Here is a 23,936-nt window from a genome sequence, read left to right on the forward strand (position 1 = left end):
ATAAGTAGTATAGCGGCCTCCTTGCTTATTGTCGGGCAATTCCATAATTGGCCTGACTATAAGAGGGGCGCTAGAGAGCGCGTCACGTGCTCTGTCTGTCGGTCGGGAGGTATAAAGTAGGGGTGACCCCCACTTGTTACCCCCCGATTGTGACGTACTGGTAGCCAGCGCGGGGGATTTCTGAGTGACCCCCCCGGTGGTTTGTGACATATTGGTGGCAGCGGTGGGATCGAGATAATAGTGTGTGTGAGTGTGAGACCCATACTCCCAGACACTAAAGACTGCCTGCAGCAGCTGTGGCTGCTGGGGTCTTCAGACTAGCTCAACACTAGAGTGTCAGAGTGCAGATACTGTAAGGTGTGTGGAGGCATCAGGTGTCAGTTCTGTGTCAGTGACCAAAAGTCTGCAAGAATGGCTGAGAGCACCAGGAGCAAAGCCAAAGGAATGGCCGATGCTCAGGCCAGAGACGATGAGGAGGTTGTCCACGAGTCCTCCAGGAGCTCGACGCCAGAAAACAGCTCTGCAGAGGACATTGCACAACCGGGCACTGCTGGACAAGATGAGGAGCAGCTCGCCCAAGGGTCCTCAACGAGCCAGATGCCAGCCCTCCGCTCTGCAATGGACAGTGAATCACCAGGCTCCGCAGCGGGCCGCAGATCACCACGTGCCATTCCACCGAGCCTGGGAGGCTCGGATAGCCTTCTTCAAATGGCTATGGCCCTACGCCAGGCTGGAGACCGGGAGGGCTACAAGGAACTCATGGCCGAGCGTGAGCGGCAAGCAGCGCGTGAAGAGCGCCAGGCAGAGCGTAACTACCAGCTGCAGCTAGCTCAGCTCCGGCCCTCATCAGCCACATGTGACCTTCAAAACACCAAACTTCCAAAGGTCCGTGTTGAGGACTTCCCAGTGCTGGAGAAGGATGGAGACTTGGACTCTTTCCTGACTGCTTTTGAACGGACTTGCTTGCAGCACCATCTGAACAAGGACCAGTGGACCAAATACCTGACCCCCCGTTTAAGGGGTAAGGCCCTGGATGTCCTTGGGGACTTGCCTGCTGAGGCAGATCAGGGCTACGACACCATCAAGCGGGCCCTGATCCAACAGTACAACCTCACCCCGGAGTCCTACCGCAAGAAGTTCCGGAGCCTACAGAAGGGACCAAAGGACTCCTGGGCTGACCACAGGCGGGCACTTGCCCGAGCTGCCGACCACTGGACCCAAGGCCTGCAGCTTTCCACCGGACCGGAGATCCTGGACTTGTTCATCACGGAGCAACTCTTGTGGAACTGCCCTGAGGATCTCCGCCAGTTCATCCGAGACCAGAAGCCAAAGGGATCCACGGCTACAGCTGCCCTGGCAGATGACTACACCAACAATCGGGCTCCTGAAGCCAGGAGAGCAGCCACCAGCAGCACCTGGAGAGGGGGTAAGATGAACTCTGCGACTGCCCCACCTGCCCCTAGACTGCAGGGGGTGTCCCCCTCAACTCCCCTCTCCAGGCCCGTGGCAGAACCAAGACGGTGCCACCAGTGCAACCTACCTGGACACTTCAAGGCCATGTGCCCTCAGCGTCCCAAGGCCCCGGCTCCGTCCCCGTCCCAAGGGCCGCCCAAGGTGTATTGTGTGGGTGGGGGTGGTGGTAGGTCCCTGGACAGCTTCCAACCTGTCACCGTCGGCCGGTCTGTGACCATAGGACTGCGAGACAGCGCCTCGGAGGTGACTCTGGTGCGGCCTGAGATGGTGTCCCCCCAAGACTTGATCCCTGGAAAAACCCTCGCTGTCTCCGGGATTGGAGGCATCGACCCGGCGCTGCCTGTTGCTGACATTTATGTGGACTGGGGCGCAGGGCGAGGGGTGAGAGAGGTGGGGGTAACTGATCGGATCCCTGCAAACGTGCTACTTGGGACAGATTTGGGGCAAATAACCTCCCAGTTTGGCCCCGCCCCAAAGGCTGAACCTTCAGCCAGTGCTGACATGACTCCTGACAATGTTAATGTGTTATCTATGAATGATGTAAGGGAGGAGGGAGTGAACTCTGATATTTCTGCTTGCACAGACACCATAGACACACACGCAGCTGCAGCTGTGACAGGAGGGGAGGGGGTCAGAGAAAGGTGTGACAATGCCTCTACAAGTAATCAGCCTGTGAGCTGGGATCTGTTGCCCTCTGCAGGGATAAGCAGAGAGCAGGGTGCTGCAGGGGGAGGACCAGTGTGTGGGGTGGGGGCTACCACAGCAAATGTGGGGTCCCCAGAGATTTCACAGCGGGGTTCTGTTGCTGCAGGAGGGGAACAGGCAGGTGAGATTGGGGCCGGTCCAGGAGCGGAAGTGCTCCCAGGTAAGATCTCGGTGCATGGTTCCCCCACAACCGGGGTGTCAGGAAGCCAGGTAGGTCTGCCTGAACCGGCGACTTGGTCAGGAACGGAGGAGGAGCAGGCACGACCCACGGTCGCAGCGGCTGTGGCCGCTGTCACCCGCAGTGGGAGTGCTGGAAGCCAAGGGGCCTCCTGGAGGTCCGATAGCTCTTCCCCTTCTGACCAAGTGGCAGCCGAGTCAGGTGGAGGCCAGGACACAGGTCCCGGGGTACTGACTGAAGATGTGACAGTCTCGTCGATTCTGGCCACATCTAGTCAGGAGTTTCAGGCAGCGTTAGAAGCTGACGACAGCCTGAAAGCTCTAAAGGAGCAGGCGGCACAGCCTCCCTCGGACTCGGACCCGGAGCGAGTGGTCTGGGACCAAGGACGGCTGTACCGGGCCACGGTCCAGCAGGGTTCACCGGAGGCGTGGCCCAGGGACCGACAGTTGGTGGTACCCTATCCGTTCCGGACGGAGTTGTTGCGGATCGCACATGAGATTCCGATGGCCGGACACCTAGGGATCGCTAAGACCAAGGCCAGGTTAAACCAGCATTTCTACTGGCCAAAAATGGGGGCCGATGTGGCTGCCTACTGCCGTTCGTGTGAAACCTGTCAGAGAGTGGGGAAGGCGGGGCCACACCCCAAAGCCCCACTAGTATCTCTGCCAATCATCGATGAGCCTTTCAGGAGGGTGGCTGTGGATCTGGTCGGCCCGCTGGCCATCCCCAGCAGCTCCGGGAAACGCTTCATACTGACGGTAGTTGACTATGCCACCCGGTACCCAGAAGCAGTGGCCTTGTCGTCCATTCGGGCTGACAAGGTGGCCACCGCATTGCTGGAGATTTTCTCCCGAGTGGGTTTTCCCCAGGAAATGCTCACCGACCGGGGGACCCAATTCATGTCCCAGCTGATGGAGACCCTCTGTAAGCAAGTCCAGGTGCGACATCTGGTGGCCAGCCCGTACCATCCACAGACTAATGGCCTGTGCGAGCGGTTCAATGGCACCTTAAAGCAGATGCTTAAGATGTTGGTCGACTCCCATGGGCGTGACTGGGAGCGGTATCTCCCACACCTGTTATTTGCTTACCGGGAGGTTCCACAGGCCTCAACAGGATTCTCACCGTTTGAGCTCCTGTACGGGCGACGTGTGCGGGGCCCCCTGGCTCTGGTGAAAGAGGCTTGGGAAGGGGATTTGGCCACCCCTGGAGTGTCGGTCATCGAGTATGTCATGCGCTTCCGGGACAAAATGCAGGCCTTGACGCAACTGGTACACGACAATATGGCTCAAGCCCAGGCCGATCAGAAGCGTTGGTACGACCAGAACGCTTGTGAGAGGACCTACCAAGTGGGTCAAAAGGTGTGGGTACTGGTCCCCGTACCACAGGACAAGCTTCAGGCAGCCTGGGAAGGCCCATACCTCGTGTACCAGCAGCTCAACCCTGTGACGTACCTGGTCACCCTGGACCCTGCCCGTGGAAGGCGGAAGCCCTTCCATGTGAACATGATGAAGGCACATCATGAGCGGGAGGCATGTGCGCTCCCCGTGTGCAACCTGCCCGAGGAGGGAGAAGCGGAAACCCTCTTGGATATGCTAGCCCAGGTTAGGGCAGGCGGATCCATTGAGGATGTGGAGGTTGGCCACCAGCTCTTGGAGGACCAACGGTCCCAGCTGTGGGCCACCCTACTCCCCTTCCGGGGGTTGTTTACCAACCAGCCCGGAAGGACTGACTTGGCTGTCCATCACGTGGACACTGGGGATCATCCCCCGATCTGGCGTTCAGCATATCGGGTCTCCCTGGAGGTGCAGCAACACATGCGCCAGGAGATTGACGAGATGCTGAAGCTGGGGGTGATCCAGGCATCCAACAGCGCTTGGGCCTCGCCTGTAGTCCTCGTCCCTAAGAAGGACCGAACCACTCGGTTCTGCGTGGACTACAGGGGGCTCAATGCTGTCACGGTCGCCGATGCGTACCCAATGCCACGCATCGATGACCTGCTCGATCAGTTGGCCGGGGCTCAGTACCTGACCATCATGGATCTGAGCCGGGGATATTGGCAGATCCCCCTGACTCGCAAGGCCAGGGAACGCTCTGCCTTTATTACCCCATTTGGACTATACGAGTCCACGGTGATGCCATTCGGGATGAGGAATGCCCCTGCCACTTTCCAGCGGATGGTCAACACCCTGCTCAAGGGACTTGAAGGGTACGCGGCCGCGTACCTGGATGACATTGCCGTCTTCAGTCCCACCTGGGAGGACCACCTAGAGCATCTAGCACAGGTGCTCAGGCGGATCCACCGGGCAGGTTTGACCATCAAGCCGGGAAAGTGTCAGCTGGCCATGAGCGAGGTCCAGTACCTCGGTCACCGGGTAGGTGGGAGAACACTGAAGCCCGAGCCTGAGAAAGTGGAAGCCATCGCATCCTGGCCCACCCCCAGGACCAAGAAGCAGGTGATGTCCTTCTTGGGGACCGCTGGGTACTATAGGAGGTTTGTTCCATGCTATAGTAGCCTGGCAAAGCCCTTGACGGACCTCACCAAGAAGAAGCTGCCCTCTGCAGTCGATTGGACAGTGGACTGCGAGACAGCCTTCCGGGCCATAAAGGACGCCCTGTCCAGCCCGCCCGTGCTACGGGCAGCCGACTTCACGCGGCCGTTTGTAGTACAGACCGACGCCAGTGACTTCGGCCTCGGTGCGGTGCTCAGCCAGGTGGACTCTGCGAGCCAAGAGCACCCAGTCTTGTACCTGAGCAGGAAGCTGTTACCAAGGGAAGTGGCCTATTCTACAATGGAGAAGGAGTGCCTGGCCATAGTGTGGGCCCTGCAGCGTCTGCAACCCTATCTATACGGGCGCCACTTCATCGTGGAGACGGGCCACAATCCCCTCAGCTGGTTGCACACCGTCTCTGGGACGAATGGGCGATTGTTGCGATGGAGCCTTGCGCTCCAGCAATACAACTTCACCATTCGCCACAAAAGGGGCCGTGACCACGGTAACGCAGACGGGCTGTCCCGACAAGGAGAGGTCGCGGACGGGCGCACGGGGGAACACCGGAGTGTGCTGCCCCCTAGCGCCCTCAAAAGGGGGGAGGTGTGAGGTAAATCCGGAGATATGACGATAAATCATGACATTCAAGTCATGTCAGGAAGCCCTCTCCTGGTGTCACTACCCCCTTCCCTTCACACAACTGGTTTAGCAACAAATCCATGGCCATGTCCTGTGATATGGAAATTAGGTGGCTTTAGGACAATGGACACAGGATGACTCCCTGCCGTCACCCTGTAGTAGGAGCTGCTAGCTAGTTAGCAAGGCTATGGAAATAGCCAGACAGAACGACTCCAGTAAAAAATGGTTCATATCTCGCAAGCCATATTTCCGATAAATATGGCAACCATAAAAATGGTGTCTCCGCATGTGGACGATGCCGGCACCCCCTTTTTATGGGAACAGGACATTGGGAAATGCCCCAGGCGTGATATCAGCCAATGGGGAACTGGCAGACAGGTCATGAGTCCCCTCGTTCTGTAGCTAAATTCATAACTGTCACAATGAGAGCATTGGCGTCTGCCTACGACGCTCCCAGGCAAAGTTATAGCCAAAATCCCCTTTGCTGGATAATTCTGATCCATGCAGGGGGAGTAGCAGTGCTCCCTGTGAGGTCACTAAGGTAGGAGGGGACCTGGATCTGCCCAGGTTGATAACCCTACTTCGGCCATTTTCCAGCGTTCTTCTGCTCGGGGGCCTGGTTGGGACAGACCTGTGAGAGAGTTCCTGGAAACCTGGTCTACAGCGCCCCCCTGTGGCCAGACGCACAAGGTAACTGATTGAATTGCATACCTGTTGTAAACCATGCTTTGTCTGTAACTGTACTCTGACATATGTATATTCTGTAGATTCCCTATTGTATATATTGTAGTTTCTAGTGTGCTTTAGGCGATTAAATTATATAATTAATCTTGGGCTGTTCTGTTATCTCGATCTTGAATCCCACGTCTGTGTGTTCGGCTAATAGTTACCGTAAAGCGGTTGGTGGCAGCGAGTTGTGCCAAGGATTATTGTGGGGAGGCCAGTGAGATTCGGGAAGATATTATATATTCCGCCCGCGGAGGTCGGGGGAATATATACCTTACTCCTACCGGGGACCCTTCCATAATCGGCATAAGTAGTATAGCGGCCTCCTTGCTTATTGTCGGGCAATTCCATAATTGGCCTGACTATAAGAGGGGCGCTAGAGAGCGCGTCACGTGCTCTGTCTGTCGGTCGGGAGGTATAAAGTAGGGGTGACCCCCACTTGTTACCCCCCGATTGTGACGTACTGGTAGCCAGCGCGGGGGATTTCTGAGTGACCCCCCCGGTGGTTTGTGACATGGTGAAATTACCTGATGGGGCTCCTCTTGCCACGAGAACTGCCTGAAAACCATACAGCCCATCCGACGACCTCCGGTTCCGGAGTCCCTACCAGGACTGCCTTCGGCCTACTGGTCCTACGCGGACGTCTTTGATAAAAAGGAGTCAGAGGTACTGCCGCAACATCGTCCTTACGACTGTGCCATCGACCTACTCCCGGGAACTACACCACCTCGAGGACGGATATATCCTTTGTCTCCTGCTGAAACAAGGGCCATGTCTGCCTACATCACTGAGAACCTGGCAAGGGGATTCATCCGGAGATCCTCCTCTCCTGCAGGAGCAGGCTTCTTCTTCGTTAAGAAGAAAGAGGGCGACCTACGCCCATGCATTGACTACCGGGGATTAAACCAAATCACCGTAAAAAATAAATACCCCCTGCCGCTCATCCCCGAATTGTTTGATCGGCTTAGAGGAGCTCGTGTGTTTACCAAGTTGGATCTTCGGGGTGCCTACAACCTGGTCCGCATCCGCTCTGGGGATGAATGGAAGACCGCATTCAATACTCGCGATGGGCACTACGAATACTGTGTGATGCCCTTCGGTCTGTGTAACGCACCAGCAGTCTTTCAGGAATTGGTGAACGACGTGTTCCGGGACCTTCTCTACGTCTGTGTGGTGGTGTATCTGGATGACATCCTGGTCTTCTCTCCGGACCTCCAGACCCACAGAGAGAACGTGCAGCTGGTACTACAAAGACTGAGAGAGAATCGTCTGTACGCCAAGTACGAGAAGTGTGTCTTCGAGCAGTCCTCTCTTCCCTTCCTGGGTTACGTAATCTCCGATACCGGTCTGCAGATGGACCCAGAGAAGGTCTCTTCCATTCTCAACTGGCCTCCTCCTTCCGGACTGAAGGCAATCCAACGGTTTCTTGGATTTGCGAACTATTACCGTCAGTTCATCCCTCACTTCTCTGCCCTGACTGCGCCTCTCTCCGCCTTGACCAAGAAGGGGGCTAATCCAAAGGACTGGTCACCTGCGGCCGACACCGCGTTTTGCTCCCTGAAACAAGCGTTTGCTTCCTCTCCTGTGCTCCACCGGCCTGAGTTAAACCGACAGTTCACCTTGGAGGTGGATGCCTCCTCCTCGGGAGCCGGAGCAGTGCTCATGCAGAAGTCCTCCTCTGGGAAGATGGTTACTTGCGGTTTCTACTCCAAGAGCTTCTCAGCGCCTGAACGCAACTACACCATCGGTGACCGAGAGCTATTAGCAGTCAAGCTGGCTCTGGAGGAGTGGCGCTACCTTCTGGAGGGAGCAGTGTACCCCGTGATCATTTACACGGACCACAAGAACCTGGAATACCTGCGGTCTGCTCAGCGACTGAACCCATGACAAGCCAGGTGGTCCTTGTTCTTTGCCAGGTTCGATTTTCAGCTCCATTTTCGGCCCGCGGATAAGAATGTGCGAGCAGATGCCTTGTCCAGGTCATTCGTGCCCATGGAACAGGAGGAGGAGACATCCCAGCCCATCATATGCCCAAGTAAAATGATTCCGGTGGCCCCTGTCACCTTGGCCCAGATACCGCCCGGGAAGACCTATGTCTCTGACACTGACAGACAAAAAGTATTGCATTGGGGTCATGCCTTGAGAATAGCCGGCCATGCTGGTCAGAAGAGAACATGGAGTACAATTGTACGTCACTACTGGTGGCCATCCCTTCGCACGGACGTCGCGTCCTTTGTCTCAGCCTGCTCCTCTTGTGCCCAGAACAAGACGCCCAAACACCTGCCATATGGTCGCCTTCTGCCTCTGCCAATTCCATCCGTTCCAAGGCAACACATTGCAATGGACTTTATTACAGACTTGCCCTTGTCCTCCGGACACACCGTCATATGGGTCGTGGTGGACCGTTTCTCCAAAATGGCTCATTTCATCCCTATGGCGGGACTCCCCTCTGCCCAGGAACTCGCTGACGCCTACATACAGCACATCTTCCGGCTGCATGGCTTTCCCTCACACATTGTGTCCGACAGAGGAACTCAGTTTACCTCCCGCTTCTGGAGGGCTCTCTGCAAACATCTGGGAGTGACTCTGGACTTTCTTCAGCCTACCATTCTCAGTCGAATGGCCAAGTGGAACGAGTCAATAAGATTCTGACCTCCTTCTTACGTCACTACGTTAACGCCCATCACGACGACTGGTCCACGCTTCTTCCTTGGGCTGAATTCTCCCATAACCATCACGTCAGTGAGTCCTCCTCCAGCTCTCCCTTCCATGTCGTTTACTGTCTTCAGCCTTCCGTTCCATTACCAGTATCTTCTTCCTCGGATGTCCCTGCTGCTGATACCGTAGTCCGTGACTTTTCAACGATTTGGGACTCTGTCAAGACGTCCCTTGCACGTGCTTCCCTGCGGATGAAGAGACACGCAGACAAGAGGCGTCTGGATCTGGTCTGGCTTGCTTCCAAATATGTCCGATTGAAGCTACCATCATACAAGCTGGGTCCTCACTACATCGGGCCGTTTAAAGTCATCGGCAAGATCAATGAGGTCTCCTACAAGCTGCAGCTCCCGGCCACGATGAGAATACCCAACTCCTTCCACGTCTCCCTGCTCAAGCCGGTGGTCCTTGGTCCCTTCTCCGCTGTTGCCAGTTCTGCTCCTCCTCCTATTGCTGACGATGACATCTATGCGGTAAGGGATATCGTGGCCATGAAAACAGTACGGGGCCGACAGTTCTTCCTGGTGGACTGGGCTGGGTATGGTCCTGAGGATAGGTCCTGGGAACCCCGGGAGAATGTGGGTACTCCTCAGATTCGTGCCTTCCTGTCCCGGTTGCGGCGAGGGGGGCGGGGGGGAGGGGGTACTGTCACACTCCCCGGTGCCCGTGCCACGTGTTACGAACCGGCGCCGCCATAGCCGCAAGCAGCCTGCTGCGGTTCCTGTTGCACCCAGGCGGTGGCTGACGTTCTTGGCCGTGCCTCGGGTCGTCCAGTTGGCTGTTCCTTCCACCACGTCTAAGTGTGGAGAGGCGGCTAGTGCGCATGCGTGCGCCGATTTACCCCAGCCAGAGTTTAAGCCCGGTGTTTTGCCTAGTGAGTATGCTCAGCCTGTTTGTGTTATGTCTGACACTAAGTCCTCAGTTCAGGCTACTGAGCATGCTCCCACAATTAACCCTAACAGCCTCTTTGCACAGGTACTTGGACTTCGTGCTGTGTCTAAGTTCTGGGATGTGCCTACTGAGCATGCTCAAACTGATAGTCTGCTTTCTAAGCCTGTGGCTCAGGCTACTGAGCATGCTCAGGCACTTAGTGCATCAGAGGCTAGGTCCGGTAAGGACCTCACTGAGCATGTCCGTGAGGTGGCAGGCCCTGATAGGGCAGAGGGTGTCAGGTGTCCTGATGACGTGGCAACTCCGGACTGGCTCGCAGAGGCCCGCCCCTATGATCTGGCACCTCAGTATTGGTCGTCAGACGATGACTGGTGAAGTGTTTGGGGCGTGGCTGCCATGAGGTCATCAATGACGTGGCGGTTCCGGATAGGTCGCATGTGACGTCACTGATGACATGGCACTCTGCTATTGGACCTTGGTGGTTCCACCCTGGGTTTGGGGCGGACCCAGGTTATAAAAGGGGCTGGAGACAACATGGAGGTGCGCAGTCTTCACTTTTGCTCAGTCAGAGCACACCTCCATGTTAGAGCCTCATTGCGGCATAAGCCTATGTTGGGAAGCGGTAGGTAGGGTTAGGCGAACGGTGCCTGTCACGCCAAGATTCGTGGCTCGGCACATCAGGGTCAGGCGCCGTGCTTCCCTCCTGCCGTTACAGTCTTGCTATAGCAGCCCAGTGGCGTTAACTGGGCTGCGGCTGCTGTGCTTCCTGTCCGATTGTGCCCCCTACGCACACGGACAACGCACCTGCTGCGCCACCTGTCCGATTGTGCCTCCTACGCACACGGACAACGCACCTGCTGCGCCACCTGTCCGATTGTGCCCCCTACGCACACGGACAACGCACCTGCTGCGCCACCTGTCCGGTTGTGCCCCCTACGCGCACGGACAGCGTACCCCAGGACCCCTGTGGAGTTAACAGGGTTTTCCTTATCCTCCTCGGCTTCCCGGTCAACGCTACTGGTGTACCCATCTGGCCTGACGTGTCCTACACACACGTGGCCAGTCGAGAGGTGGCCAGAAACGTTAATCGGAGGACCGCTCGGCCTGACGTGTCCTACACACGTGGCCGACAGGGCGCTTTCGTGGCGGTCTTCCGGTCAACGCTACCTGGTTACCACCCGGCCTGACGTGTTTCCTGCACACGTGGTTGGTGTAGCGCTAGGTGCACCAAAACGCTAATCGGGTTGTCATCCGGTCTGACGTGTCCCAACACACGTGACCGGTTCCCAGAGTTCCTGGGTTATCTCAGAGCCATCCAGCTCTATAGTCTCCGCCTAACCCTCAGGTGCCAGCAGCTCCTTTGTCATCTGGAGCACGGTGGGCCCCGACTGGCGATTAGGATATATACCCCCTGGTCCTAATCTGCCGGTCCCCCCGTAACACCACGCTTCCCGGCTCCCCTGCCACGCTTCCCGGCTCCCCTGCCACGCTTCCCGGCTCCCCTGCCACGCTCCCCGGCTCCCCTGCCACGCTTCCCGGCTCCTCTGCCATGCTCCCCGGCTCCCGGACCTCACTTCCCCGCTCCCGGGCTCTGCTCCCCGGTCCCCCGCTCCTCAGCCTCCATGCTCCCTCACCTGCCTCTTCCAGGCAACCTGGTCCCCGGTCCCGGCGCCCGTCTGCTGTTCTGAGCCGGCCCGGCACTCCTGCCTCCTGTACACCGCATCCTGCCCTGGCTTCTGGCACCCGAGCCTCGCGCATGCGCATTAGGGCGCCGCGCGCGGTCATTGACCTTTTCTTAAAGGGCCAGCGTCCTCCAACAGGATATTGAAGATGCAGGTACAGGGTGTATAGGGGGTTCCTTTCCAAGTGGGCGGGGCCTGTTTTTCGTGTTTGCTAAGCTAGGAGTCAGGTCTCCTTGTGTCTTGTGCCATACTTACCTATCTCTCTTGTAGAGTCGCCCCCGTCTCGCCAACCGGTCCTGACGACTCCTGAACCCCGAACGGTGACTGCCTGCCATCCCGTCAGTCCCTACCATCTCCGATCCCTGGATCCGTGTGGTGACCCACCTCCTCGCTCCGTTGGTTCCGGATTCTGCCTGACGTCATCTCGGCCTCCGAACCTGAGCTCCGTCACCCGGACTACCTTCAGAGACTCCGTGGTCCCAGGGACTTCTTCACTCCACTCCTCTGAACGGACTGTCCTGCTACCTGTAGTGCTCCGGCTACCGGGCACCTTGCCCTCGGTGAGGTGTTCAGCCAGTGGATCCACCTCCTGGGCCTACCCGTCCCCTTGGTCCTAACAGATGTTTATCATGAGCACGTTGTATGCAAGTCTGTGCGTGTTGTGTAGATTTCTTTCCAGGTTTGGTCAGAGGCTTTCCAGTGCAGAAAACGACGTCATTGCTGAAAGTCCACCTAATGCAAGTGGTATGTAAAAAACAAACCAAACTGATAAGTTGTAAATCAATGTGTGTTATATTTCTCTTTAGTGTGTGTTGTGTTTCTCTTTAGTAATAAACAGGTTCCAATGTAAAATGTTTTTTTTTGGTCTAGCGCAAACCACGTATAATTTTCATATGATTGACTAATTAGAGAAATAAACAAGTGTATTTTCTAATTCCAGATCCTAAATCAGAGTTAGTAGTATATGGTTTTCGGTCAGGAGACTGATTAATCCTAAAAGGACACAAATTTCGATAAAGCTCAACGGCAGGACAACATGGATTCACGCCCCGCATTGCAGAAGGGTCGATCCACCGGAGCTGCACTGAGCGTCCTGCTTATATTTATCCTTTACAAAAAACCTGTAACGTCCCAAACCATCATTGCCGAAAAAGTTAGAAGAGAGGACTTAGAGAACCTTGAGACATGGGAAAGTCCAACTACAAAGGGTGAGGACTCACCTAGGGGTCCTTGGTCTCAAACCGGTGAAGAAATCCCATTCCCCTCTCCACCCATGCCTCAACGTTCAGTCAGGCAGGATTTCCCAACAGATCTTTTTTCCTCTTTTCCTAAGGGAACACAGTACCCTTAGTATTTGGAAATGGCAGAAGTAAGTCAAGGGGGGACTGTTGAGGGTACGAATTGAGTAACCTAAAATACTTAATTCAGCCATTTCATAGACCCAAAAATGTGGTTTGGTTAATGTAATCTAACCATTTACAAATGTTTTTGTTTCCTACTAACTCATATGAATATATTCAGTGATTTTCCTTAATATAAAATGCTAGCTATGGATTCTCTCATCTCAGGAAAAGTTTTGGAAGAGCCTATCCCATCAGGCTGATGTCTCCCCGGCCTAGTCTGCTGAGCACTGGCAGTGACACGCGAGTTGGCGTCACATCTCAGAAACCAATGGACCCGACACAACCGAAGCAGAAAGCGGCCGCTATTCTACCCATTATCCCAGAAGGTTTCTCCAAGTCTGTGCCACAAACTGTTCACATGAAGCCTCATCATGTTTTGTTGTTTTTTTTTTTTATCAAGAGCAGATTATCCAGGTTCACAAAGTGGCCCTAAGTGGACTAGCACTGACCAAGCATCCTTCTTTTTGTTTCATATCCGGAAAGAAGAACCATGGACAATTTCCAAATTCCAAATGTCCTTTTGTTTTTTTTGTTTTTTAATTATGTGCTAATTTTTAAATAAGGTTTAGATTCAATTTTTCTTAATCAGGATAATGTGCCCTAATGAGAGTAATAACGCCAATTCTAATAGCCCCTATAAATCATAGAGTTATGTTTAATAAATAAAAATAAGTATTTAAGGGGGGAGCTAAAGCCTATAGTGTTAAATTAAACAACAATCCCATAGAAAGCCCACATATATACATATAGATATAATTATAGTCCCAAATAATAAAATATATCTAAATGGGGACATTTTTAAATTTAAGGTTAATAATATTCACAGATATTTTATTAAGGGGGGACTGTGGAGGTCACCTGAGCTGTAGTATGTTTGTTTAAACGTAATAAGAATATCTGTGTATATAACTAATCCAAATGTTGTTGTATAATTATCTGTCTGTCTATGTAGCCATTGCACAGACCTATAGTATAATTCAAAGTTGTATAATCATGAAGGAGTTAACCAAAGATGAAGCCAGAATGTGAAGCTGTAAGAAGTGTTATCAGTAATGTTCACATAGAAGGAATGTACGGGAGGCAGGCAATGTGATGTGAGAAAATGGGGAGTGAAAAGAACTTGTTAGCTTCAAGGTTATTCATGTTTACGGTATAATTGGATCTATCTTATTAAACCAGTTCAGTTGGTAATGCTAGCTGAAAAGAGAGCATGTCTGTGTTCTTTGTCTTATATACATTGATATATATATATATATATATTGGCACCGATACACAGCTTATACGGCGTCGTCTCTGGATATCCCAAATGAGGACTCCATTAGCAGTCTTCAATGCAAATTCCTCCCTTGACACTTGTACCAGTCTCGTGCGTCTAACCTTTGTCTCATCCTAGAGCCTGCTCTCTACCACCTCTATGCCGACATGACAGAGCCATGACCCGGTGTGCCACCACATCAGAGCCTCTACCCTTGTGCCGACACGCCATAACCATCACGCCAGAGTCCTTTTCCCCGATGCTATCACTTAGTTTTATGCTCCAGTCCTTTTCCCCGATGCTATCACTTAGTTTTATGCTCCACTTCTTTTCCCCAGTGCCATCTCTTAGATTTATGCTCCAGTCCTTTTCCCCAGTGCTATCTCTTAGACCCGCAACACACATCCGCTTTTTTTGTACGTGTGCGGTACGTATTTGCACGTACCGGAGACACGGAGACACGGAGACCCATGTTATTCAATGGTAGATGGCAGACACACGTAAAATCACACGGAACGTGTGTCCGTGTGGTAAGTACGTGTGTGCGCTTTTCTACACGGACGACATGTCCGTTTTTGTCCGGCAGCACGCAGGCACGGACCCGCTTTAGTCTATGGGTCTGTGCCTGCACGGACCGCACACGGAGTATGTCCGTGTTCAGCACGTATCGTCCATGTCCGTTTTTCATCACAAAATCTGCAACACTTGTTTCCAATCTATCAAGTCATTTGAAAGCAAACAACAACACCAGGATCTCATGATGAATGATTAAAATCGTTAATTGGGTAAGAATGCGGGCCTTTAAAAACGGACAGCACACGTACGTATTTTATGTCAATACGGACATTCAACACGCACACACGGCTCGCATACGCCATCACACAGATGCCATACGTATCAGAGAAACGCCCCTAAAAAACGGAACATGGACCCGAAAAACGGACCGTGAGACACGTACGTTTTTTTGCGGAAGTGTGTTTTAGGCCTTAGTTTTATGGTCTGGTCCTTTTCCCCGATGCTATCTCTTAGTTTTATGCTCCAGTCCTTTTCCCCGGTGCCATCTCTTAGTTTTATGCTCCAGTCCTTTTCCCCGGTGCTATATCTTAGTTTTATGCTTCAATCCTTTTCCCCGATGCTATCTCTTAGTTTTATGCTCCAGTCCTTTTCCCCGGTGCTATCTCTTAGTTTTATGCTCCAGTCCTTTTCTCCGGTGCTATCTCTTAGTTTTGTGCTCCAGTTCTTTTCTCCGGTGCTATCACTTAGTTTTATGCTCCAGTCCTTTTCTCTGGTGCTATCACTTAGTTTTATGCTCCAGTCCTTTTCCCCGGTGCTATCTCTTAAGCCTGCTTTACACGTTGCAATTCGCATACGATATCGTATGCGATTTACAACGCCCCTATCGTATGTGCGGCATGTTCAATTTGTTGAACGTGCCACACAAACGATGAACCCCCGTCACACATACTTACCCATCCATACGACCTCGCTGTGGGCAGCGAACGTCCACTTCCTGGAGTGGGAGGGACGTTCGGCGTCACATCGACGTCACGCGGCAGCCGGCCAATCAAAGCCGAGGGGCAGAGCTGAGCGGGATGTAAACATCCCGCCCCCCCCTTCCTTCCGCATTGCTGGACGGGAGCCGGTGGACGCAGGTAAGATCTCTTCATCGTTCCCGGGGTGTCACACACTGCGATGTGTGCTACCCCGGGTACGATGAACAATCTAACGTTCAATTCTAGAGAAAGGTACGATGTGTATGCGATGAAAGTTTTACCATTCAATCGCAATCGCACGTACCTGTCACACACTACAATGTACCTTACGATGCCGGATGTACGTCACTTACAACGTGACCCCGCCGACACATTGTAAGATTGCAGCGTGTAAAGCGGGCTTTAGTTTTATGCTCCAGTTCTTTTCCCCAGTGCTATCACTTAGTTTTATGCTCCAGTCCTTTTCCCCGGTACTATCTTTTAGTTTTATGCTCCAGTCCTTTTCCCCAGTGCCATCTCTTAGTTTTATGCTCCAGTCCTTTTCCCCAGTGCTATCACTTAGTTTTATGCTCCAGTCCTTTTCCCCGCAGCTATCTCTTAGTTTTATGCTCCAGTCCTTTTCCCCGCTACTATCTCTTAGTTTTATGCTCCAGTCCTTTTCCCTGGTGCTATATCTTAGTTTTATGCTCCAGTCCTTTTCCCCGGTGCTATCTCTTAGTTTTATGCTCCAGTCCTTTTCCCCGGTGCTATCTCTTAGTTTTATGCTCCAGTCCTTTTCCCTGGTATTATCTCTTAGTTTTATGCTCCAGTCCTTTTCCCCGGTGCTATCACTTAGTTTTATGCTCCAGTCCTTTTCCATGGTGCTCTCTCTTAGTTTTATGCTCCACTTCTTTTCCCCGGTGCTATCTCTTAGTTTTATGCTCCGGTCCTTTTCCCCAGTGCTATCTTAGTTTTATTCTCCATTCCTTTTCCCTGGTGCTATCTCTTAGTTTTATGCTCCGGTCCTTTTCCCTGGTGCTATATCTTAGTTTTATGCTCCGTTCCTTTTCCCTGGTGCTATCACTTAGTTTTATGCTCCAGTCCTTTTCCCTGGTGCTATCTCTTAGGCCTGCGACACACATCCGTGCCGCCGGAACGTGTTTGTCAGTTTTTACACGTACCGGCGGTACGGAGACACGTTCAGCAATGCTACCCTATTGTAGCAGGCACACACACGTAAAACCACACGGAACGTGTGTCCATGTGTGTTTGTACGTGAGTGCGTTTTTCAAAGCGCTGACATGTCAGTGTTTTCTCCCGCAGCACGGGTGTCACACGGCCCGCACCCGTACCACACGGGTGTAGTGTGGATGTGGTCCCGTGTGACACGCGTCGGAGAAAACACACGTGTCAGAGAAAAAAAAAACATTTACTCACCTTCTCCTGCCCTCCTGTCTCTGCCGCTGCTGCCTCTTGCTGCCGACCGCCGCTCATTAATCTCATAGAATATTCACTTCACTGCCTGGCGGCAGCAGCAGCAGCGGGGAGACGGGAGGGCTGGAGACCGAGGATCAGCACCACGGACAGCAGCGCGGACATCAGGAAGGACCAGGTGAGTATGTTAATTACCAGTTCTACGTGTGCTATCGTGGATAGCACATGTAGAACACACGTGTCCCGCACTTACCAGAGACACGTACTTACCTGCACGCAACACGCAGGGGAAATACGTGTCTCTTGGCACGTGGGTGATTTTCACATGAGTGTGGCAGAGGCCTTAGTTTTATGCCCCAGTCATTTTCTCCGGTGCTATCACTTAGTTTTATGCCCCAGCCATTTTCTCCGGTGCTATCACTTAGTTTTATGCTCCAGTCCTTTTCCCAGGTGCTATCGCTTAGTTACATGCTCCAGTCCTTTTCCCCAGTGCCATCACTTAGTTTTATGCTCCAGTCCTTTTCTCCGGTGCCATCACTTAGTTTTATGCTCCAGTCCTTTTACCCGGTGCTATCACTTAGTTTTGTGCTCCAGTTCTTTTCTCCGGTGCTATCGCTTAGTTACATGCTCCAGTCCTTTTCTCCAGTGCTATCTCTTAGTTTTATGCTCCAGTCCTTTTCTCCGGTGCCATCACTTAGTTTTATGCTCCAGTCCTTTTACCCGGTGCGATCTCTTAGTTTTGTGCTCCAGTTCTTTTCTCCGGTGCTATCTCTTAGTTTTGTGCTCCAGTTCTTTTCTCCGGTGCTATCACTTAGTTTTATGCTCCAGTCCTTTTCTCTGGTGCTATCACTTAGTTTTATGCTCCAGTCCTTTTCCCCGGTGCTATCTCTTAAGCCTGCTTTACACGTTGCAATTCGCATACGATATCGTATGCGATTTACAACGCCCCCATCGTATGTGCGGCATGTTCAATTTGTTGAACGTGCCGCACAAACGATGAACCCCCATCACACATACTTACCCATCCATACGACCTCGCTGTGGGCAGCGAACGTCCACTTCCTGGAGTGGGAGGGACGTTCGGCGTCACATCGACGTCACGCGGCAGCCGGCCAATCAAAGCCGAGGGGCAGAGCTGAGCGGGATGTAAACATCCCGGCCCCCCTTCCTTCCGCATTGCTGGACGGGAGCCGGTGGACGCAGGTAAGATCTGTTCATCGTTCCCGGGGTGTGACACACTGCGATGTGCGCTACCCCGGGTACGATGAACAATCTAACGTTCAATTCTAGAGAAAGGTACGATGTGTATGCGATGTAAGTTTTACCGTTCAATCGCAATCGCACGTACCTATCACACACTACAATGTACCTTACGATGCCAGATGTACGTCACTTACGACGTGACCCCGCCGACACATTGTAAGATACATTGCAGCGTGTAAAGCGGGCTTTAGTTTTATGCTCCAGTCCTTTTCTCTGGTGCTATTGCTTAGTTACATGCTCCAGTTCTTTTCCCCGGTGCTATTGCTTAGTTACATGCTCCAGTTCTTTTCCCCGGTGCTATTTCTTAGTTTTATGCTCCAGTCCTTTTCCCAGGTGCTATTGCTTAGTTTTATGCTCCAGTTCTTTTCCCCGGTGCTATCTCTTAGTTTTATGCTCCAGTCCTTTTCCCCGGTGCTATCTCTTAGTTTTATGCTCGAGTTCTTTTCCCCGGTGCTATCTCTTAGTTGTATGCTCCAGTCCTTTTCTCTGGTGCTATCACTTAGTTTTATGCTCCAGTCCTTTTCTCTGGTGCTATCACTTAGTTTTATGCTCCAGTCCTTTTCTCTGGTGCTATCGCTTAGTTTTATGCTCCAGTTCTTTCCCAGGTGCTATCGCTTAGTTACATGCTCCAGTTCTTTTCCCCGGTGCTATCTCTTAGTTTTATGCTCCAGTCCTTTTCCCGGTGCTATCTCTTAGTTTTAAGCCCCAGTAATTTTCCCCAGTGCTATCTCTTAGTTTTATGCTCCGGTCCTTTTCCCTGGTGTTATATCTTAGTTTTATGCTCCAGTCCTTTTCCCCGGTGCTATCTCTTCGTTTTATGCTCCAGTCCTTTTCCCCAGTGCTATCTCTTCGTTTTATGCTCCAGTCCTTTTCCCCGGTGCCTTCTCTTAGTTTTATGCTCCAGTCCTTTTCCCAGGTGCTATTGCTTAGTTTTATGCTCCAGTTCTTTTCCCCGGTGCTAGCTCTTAGTTTTATGCTCCAGTCCTTTTCCCCAGTGTTGTCTCTTAGTTTTATGCTCCAGTCCTTTTCCCCAGTGCTATCTCTTCGTTTTATGCTCCAGTCCTTTTCCCCGGTGCCTTCTCTTAGTTTTATGCTCCAGTCCTTTTCCCAGGTGCTATTGCTTAATTTTATGCTCCAGTTCTTTTCCCCGGTGCTAGCTCTTAGTTTTATGCTCCAGTCCTTTTCCCCAGTGTTGTCTCTTAGTTTTATGCTCCAGTGCTATCTCTTAGTTTTATGCCCCGGTCCTTTTCCCCGGTGCTATCTCTTAGTGTTATGCTCCAGTCCTTTTCCCCGGTGCTATCTCTTAGTGTTATGCTCTGGTCCTTTTCCCCGGTGCTATCTCTTAGTGTTATGCTCCAGTCCTTTTCCCCGGTGCTATATCTTAGTTTTATGCTCCAGTCCTTTTCTCCGGTGCTATCTCTTAGTGTTATGCTCCACTTCTTTTCTCCGGTGCTATCTCTTAGTGTTATGCTCCAGTCCTTTTCCCCGGTGCTATATCTTAGTGTTATGCTCCAGTCCTTTTCCCCGGTGCTATCTCTTAGTGTTATGCTCTGGTCCTTTTCCCCGGTGCTATCTCTTAGTGTTATGCTCCAGTCCTTTTCCCCGGTGCTATCTCTTAGTGTTATGCTCCAGTCCTTTTCCCCGGTGCTATATCTTAGTTTTATGCTCCAGTCCTTTTCTCCGGTGCTATCTCTTAGTGTTATGCTCCACTTCTTTTCCCCGGTGCTATCTCTTAGTGTTATGCTCCAGTCCTTTTCCCCGGTGCTATATCTTAGTTTTATGCTCCAGTCCTTTTCTCCGGTGCTATATCTTAGTTTTATGCTCCACTTCTTTTCTCCGGTGCTATCTCTTAGTGTTATGCTCTGGTCCTTTTCTCTGATGCTATTACTAAATTCCATTCCTCTTATACTATATCTCTTTTTTACATTTCTCTCCCCCAGATGTCGGACTTCGCACTTCTCCCCAGTAAACTCCTTTCTATTCTCCTCGCTGCCATCCGGGAGGGGGCAGTTATTTTTATGATAACGTTGCTGCTGTTTTCTCCTGCATTATTTCCGAGTGTCACTATTGAGAACACCAGGCAGCTAAGCGGCTGCTTTGTGACATTGTGGTTTCCTCTTCTCACTTCCTGAATCAGAGCGGTGACATCGGGAGGGGTATCCGGGGTGAGCACACCTCATACACAGCCGCACATGTCAGCACAAGACCTATAGCATCATCTCCCATCAGCAAGACATGAACAAAGGCGGGAGAGGTGCACTACAAGTAACACGCAGCCCTGAGCAGGATAACCAGGTCTGGGAGGATGGAGGCACCGAGTGCCTCACACCTCATGTGATCCATGGACATGGCACTGAACGCTTCATGTGATCCAAGGACATGACACTGAACACCTCACACCTCATGTGATCCAAGGACATGGCACTGGACACCTCACACCTGATGTGATCCATGGACATGGCACTGAACACCTCACGTGATCCATGGACATGGCACTGAACACCTCACACCTCATGTGATCCATGGACATGGCACTGTACACTTCATGTGATCCATGGACATGGCACTAAACACCTCACACCTCATGTGATCCATCGACATGGCACTGAACACCTCACACCTCATGTGATCCATGGACATGGCACTGAATGCCTCACATCTCATGTGATCCATGGACATGGCACTGAATGCCTCACATCTCATGTGATCCATGGACATGGCACTGAACGCCTCACATCTCATGTGATCCATGGACATGGCACTGAACGCCTCACACCTCATGTGATCCATGGACAGGCACTGAACGCCTCACACCTCATGTAATCCATGGACATGGCACTGAACGCCTCACATCTCATGTGATCCATGGACATGGCTCTGAACGCCTCACACCTCATGTAATCCATAGACATGGCACTGAACGCCTCACATCTCATGTGATCCATGGACATGGCTCTGAACGCATCACACCTCATGTGATCCATAGACATGGCACTGAACGCCTCACACCTCATGTAATCCATGGACATGGCACTGAACGCCTCACATGTCATGTGATCCATGGACATGGCACTGAACACCTCACACCTCATGTGATCCATGGACATGGCACTGTACACTTCATGTGATCCATGGACATGGCACTGTACACTTCATGTGATCCATGGACATGGTACTGTACACCTCACACCTCATGTAATCCATGGACATGGCACTGAATGCCTCACATCTCATGTGATCCATGGACATGGCTCTGAACGCATCACACCTCATGTGATCCATGGACATGGCACTGAACGCCTCACATCTCATGTGATCCATGGATATGGCACTCAAAACCTCACACCTCATGTGATCCATGGACATGGCACTGAACGCCTCACACCTCATGTGATCCATGGACATGGCACTGAACGCCTCACATCTCATGTGATCCATGGACATGGCACTGAACGCCTCACATCTCATGTGATCCATGGATATGGCACTGAAAACCTCATGTGATCCATGGACATGGTACTGTACACCTCACACCTCATGTAATCCATGGACATGGCACTGAACGCCTCACATCTCATGTGATCCATGGACATGGCACTGAACGCCTCACACCTCATGTAATCCATGGACATGGCACTGAACGCCTCACATCTCATGTGATCCATGGACATGGCACTGAACGCCTCACACCTCATGTAATCCATGGACATGGCACTGAACGCCTCACATCTCATGTGATCCATGGATATGGCACTGAAAACCTCATGTGATCCATGGACATGGTACTGTACACCTCACACCTCATGTAATCCATGGACATGGCACTGAACGCCTCACATCTCATGTGATCCATGGACATGGCACTGAACGCCTCACACCTCATGTAATCCATGGACATGGCACTGAACGCCTCACATCTCATGTGATCCATGGACATGGCACTGAACGCCTCACACCTCATGTAATCCATGGACATGGCACTGAACGCCTCACATGTCATGTGATCCATGGACATGGCACTGAACACCTCACACCTCATGTGATCCATGGACATGGCACTGTACACTTCATGTGATCCATGGACATGGCACTGTACACTTCATGTGATCCATGGACATGGTACTGTACACCTCACACCTCATGTAATCCATGGACATGGCACTGAATGCCTCACATCTCATGTGATCCATGGACATGGCTCTGAACGCATCACACCTCATGTGATCCATAGACATGGCACTGAACGCCTCACACCTCATGTAATCCATGGACATGGCACTGAACGCCTCACATCTCATGTGATCCATGGATATGGCACTCAAAACCTCACACCTCATGTGATCCATGGACATGGCACTGAACGCCTCACATCTCATGTGATCCATGGACATGGCACTGAACGCCTCACACCTCATGTAATCCATGGACATGGCACTGAACGCCTCACATCTCATGTGATCCATGGACATGGCACTGAACGCCTCACACCTCATGTAATCCATGGACATGGCACTGAACGCCTCACATGTCATGTGATCCATGGACATGGCACTGAACACCTCACACCTCATGTGATCCATGGACATGGCACTGTACACTTCATGTGATCCATGGACATGGCACTGTACACTTCATGTGATCCATGGACATGGTACTGTACACCTCACACCTCATGTAATCCATGGACATGGCACTGAATGCCTCACATCTCATGTGATCCATGGACATGGCTCTGAACGCATCACACCTCATGTGATCCATAGACATGGCACTGAACGCCTCACACCTCATGTAATCCATGGACATGGCACTGAACGCCTCACATCTCATGTGATCCATGGATATGGCACTCAAAACCTCACACCTCATGTGATCCATGGACATGGCACTGAACGCCTCACACCTCATGTGATCCATGGACATGGCACTGAACGCCTCACATCTCATGTGATCCATGGACATGGCACTGAACGCCTCACATCTCATGTGATCCATGGATATGGCACTGAAAACCTCATGTGATCCATGGACATGGTACTGTACACCTCACACCTCATGTAATCCATGGACATGGCACTGAACGCCTCACATCTCATGTGATCCATGGACATGGCACTGAACGCCTCACACCTCATGTAATCCATGGACATGGCACTGAACGCCTCACATCTCATGTGATCCATGGACATGGCACTGAACGCCTCACACCTCATGTAATCCATGGACATGGCACTGAACGCCTCACATCTCATGTGATCCATGGATATGGCACTGAAAACCTCATGTGATCCATGGACATGGTACTGTACACCTCACACCTCATGTAATCCATGGACATGGCACTGAACGCCTCACATCTCATGTGATCCATGGACATGGCACTGAACGCCTCACACCTCATGTAATCCATGGACATGGCACTGAACGCCTCACATCTCATGTGATCCATGGACATGGCACTGAACGCCTCACACCTCATGTAATCCATGGACATGGCACTGAACGCCTAACATCTCATGTGATCCATGGATATGGCACTGAAAACCTCATGTGATCCATGGACATGGTACTGTACACCTCACATCTCATGTAATCCATTGACATGGCACCT

General features: G+C 52.0%; 1 protein-coding gene across 2 annotated transcripts in view; it reads right to left on the bottom strand.

The window, feature by feature from the left end:
- ACAP1 (ArfGAP with coiled-coil, ankyrin repeat and PH domains 1) overlaps window positions 1–23,936 on the bottom strand; it is a 417,361-nt gene that overhangs the window by 392,560 nt on the left and 865 nt on the right. The window lies entirely within an intron of this gene.

This window comes from Anomaloglossus baeobatrachus, chromosome 4 (assembly GCF_048569485.1).
Source record: "Anomaloglossus baeobatrachus isolate aAnoBae1 chromosome 4, aAnoBae1.hap1, whole genome shotgun sequence".
Classification (NCBI taxonomy): domain Eukaryota; kingdom Metazoa; phylum Chordata; class Amphibia; order Anura; family Aromobatidae; genus Anomaloglossus; species Anomaloglossus baeobatrachus.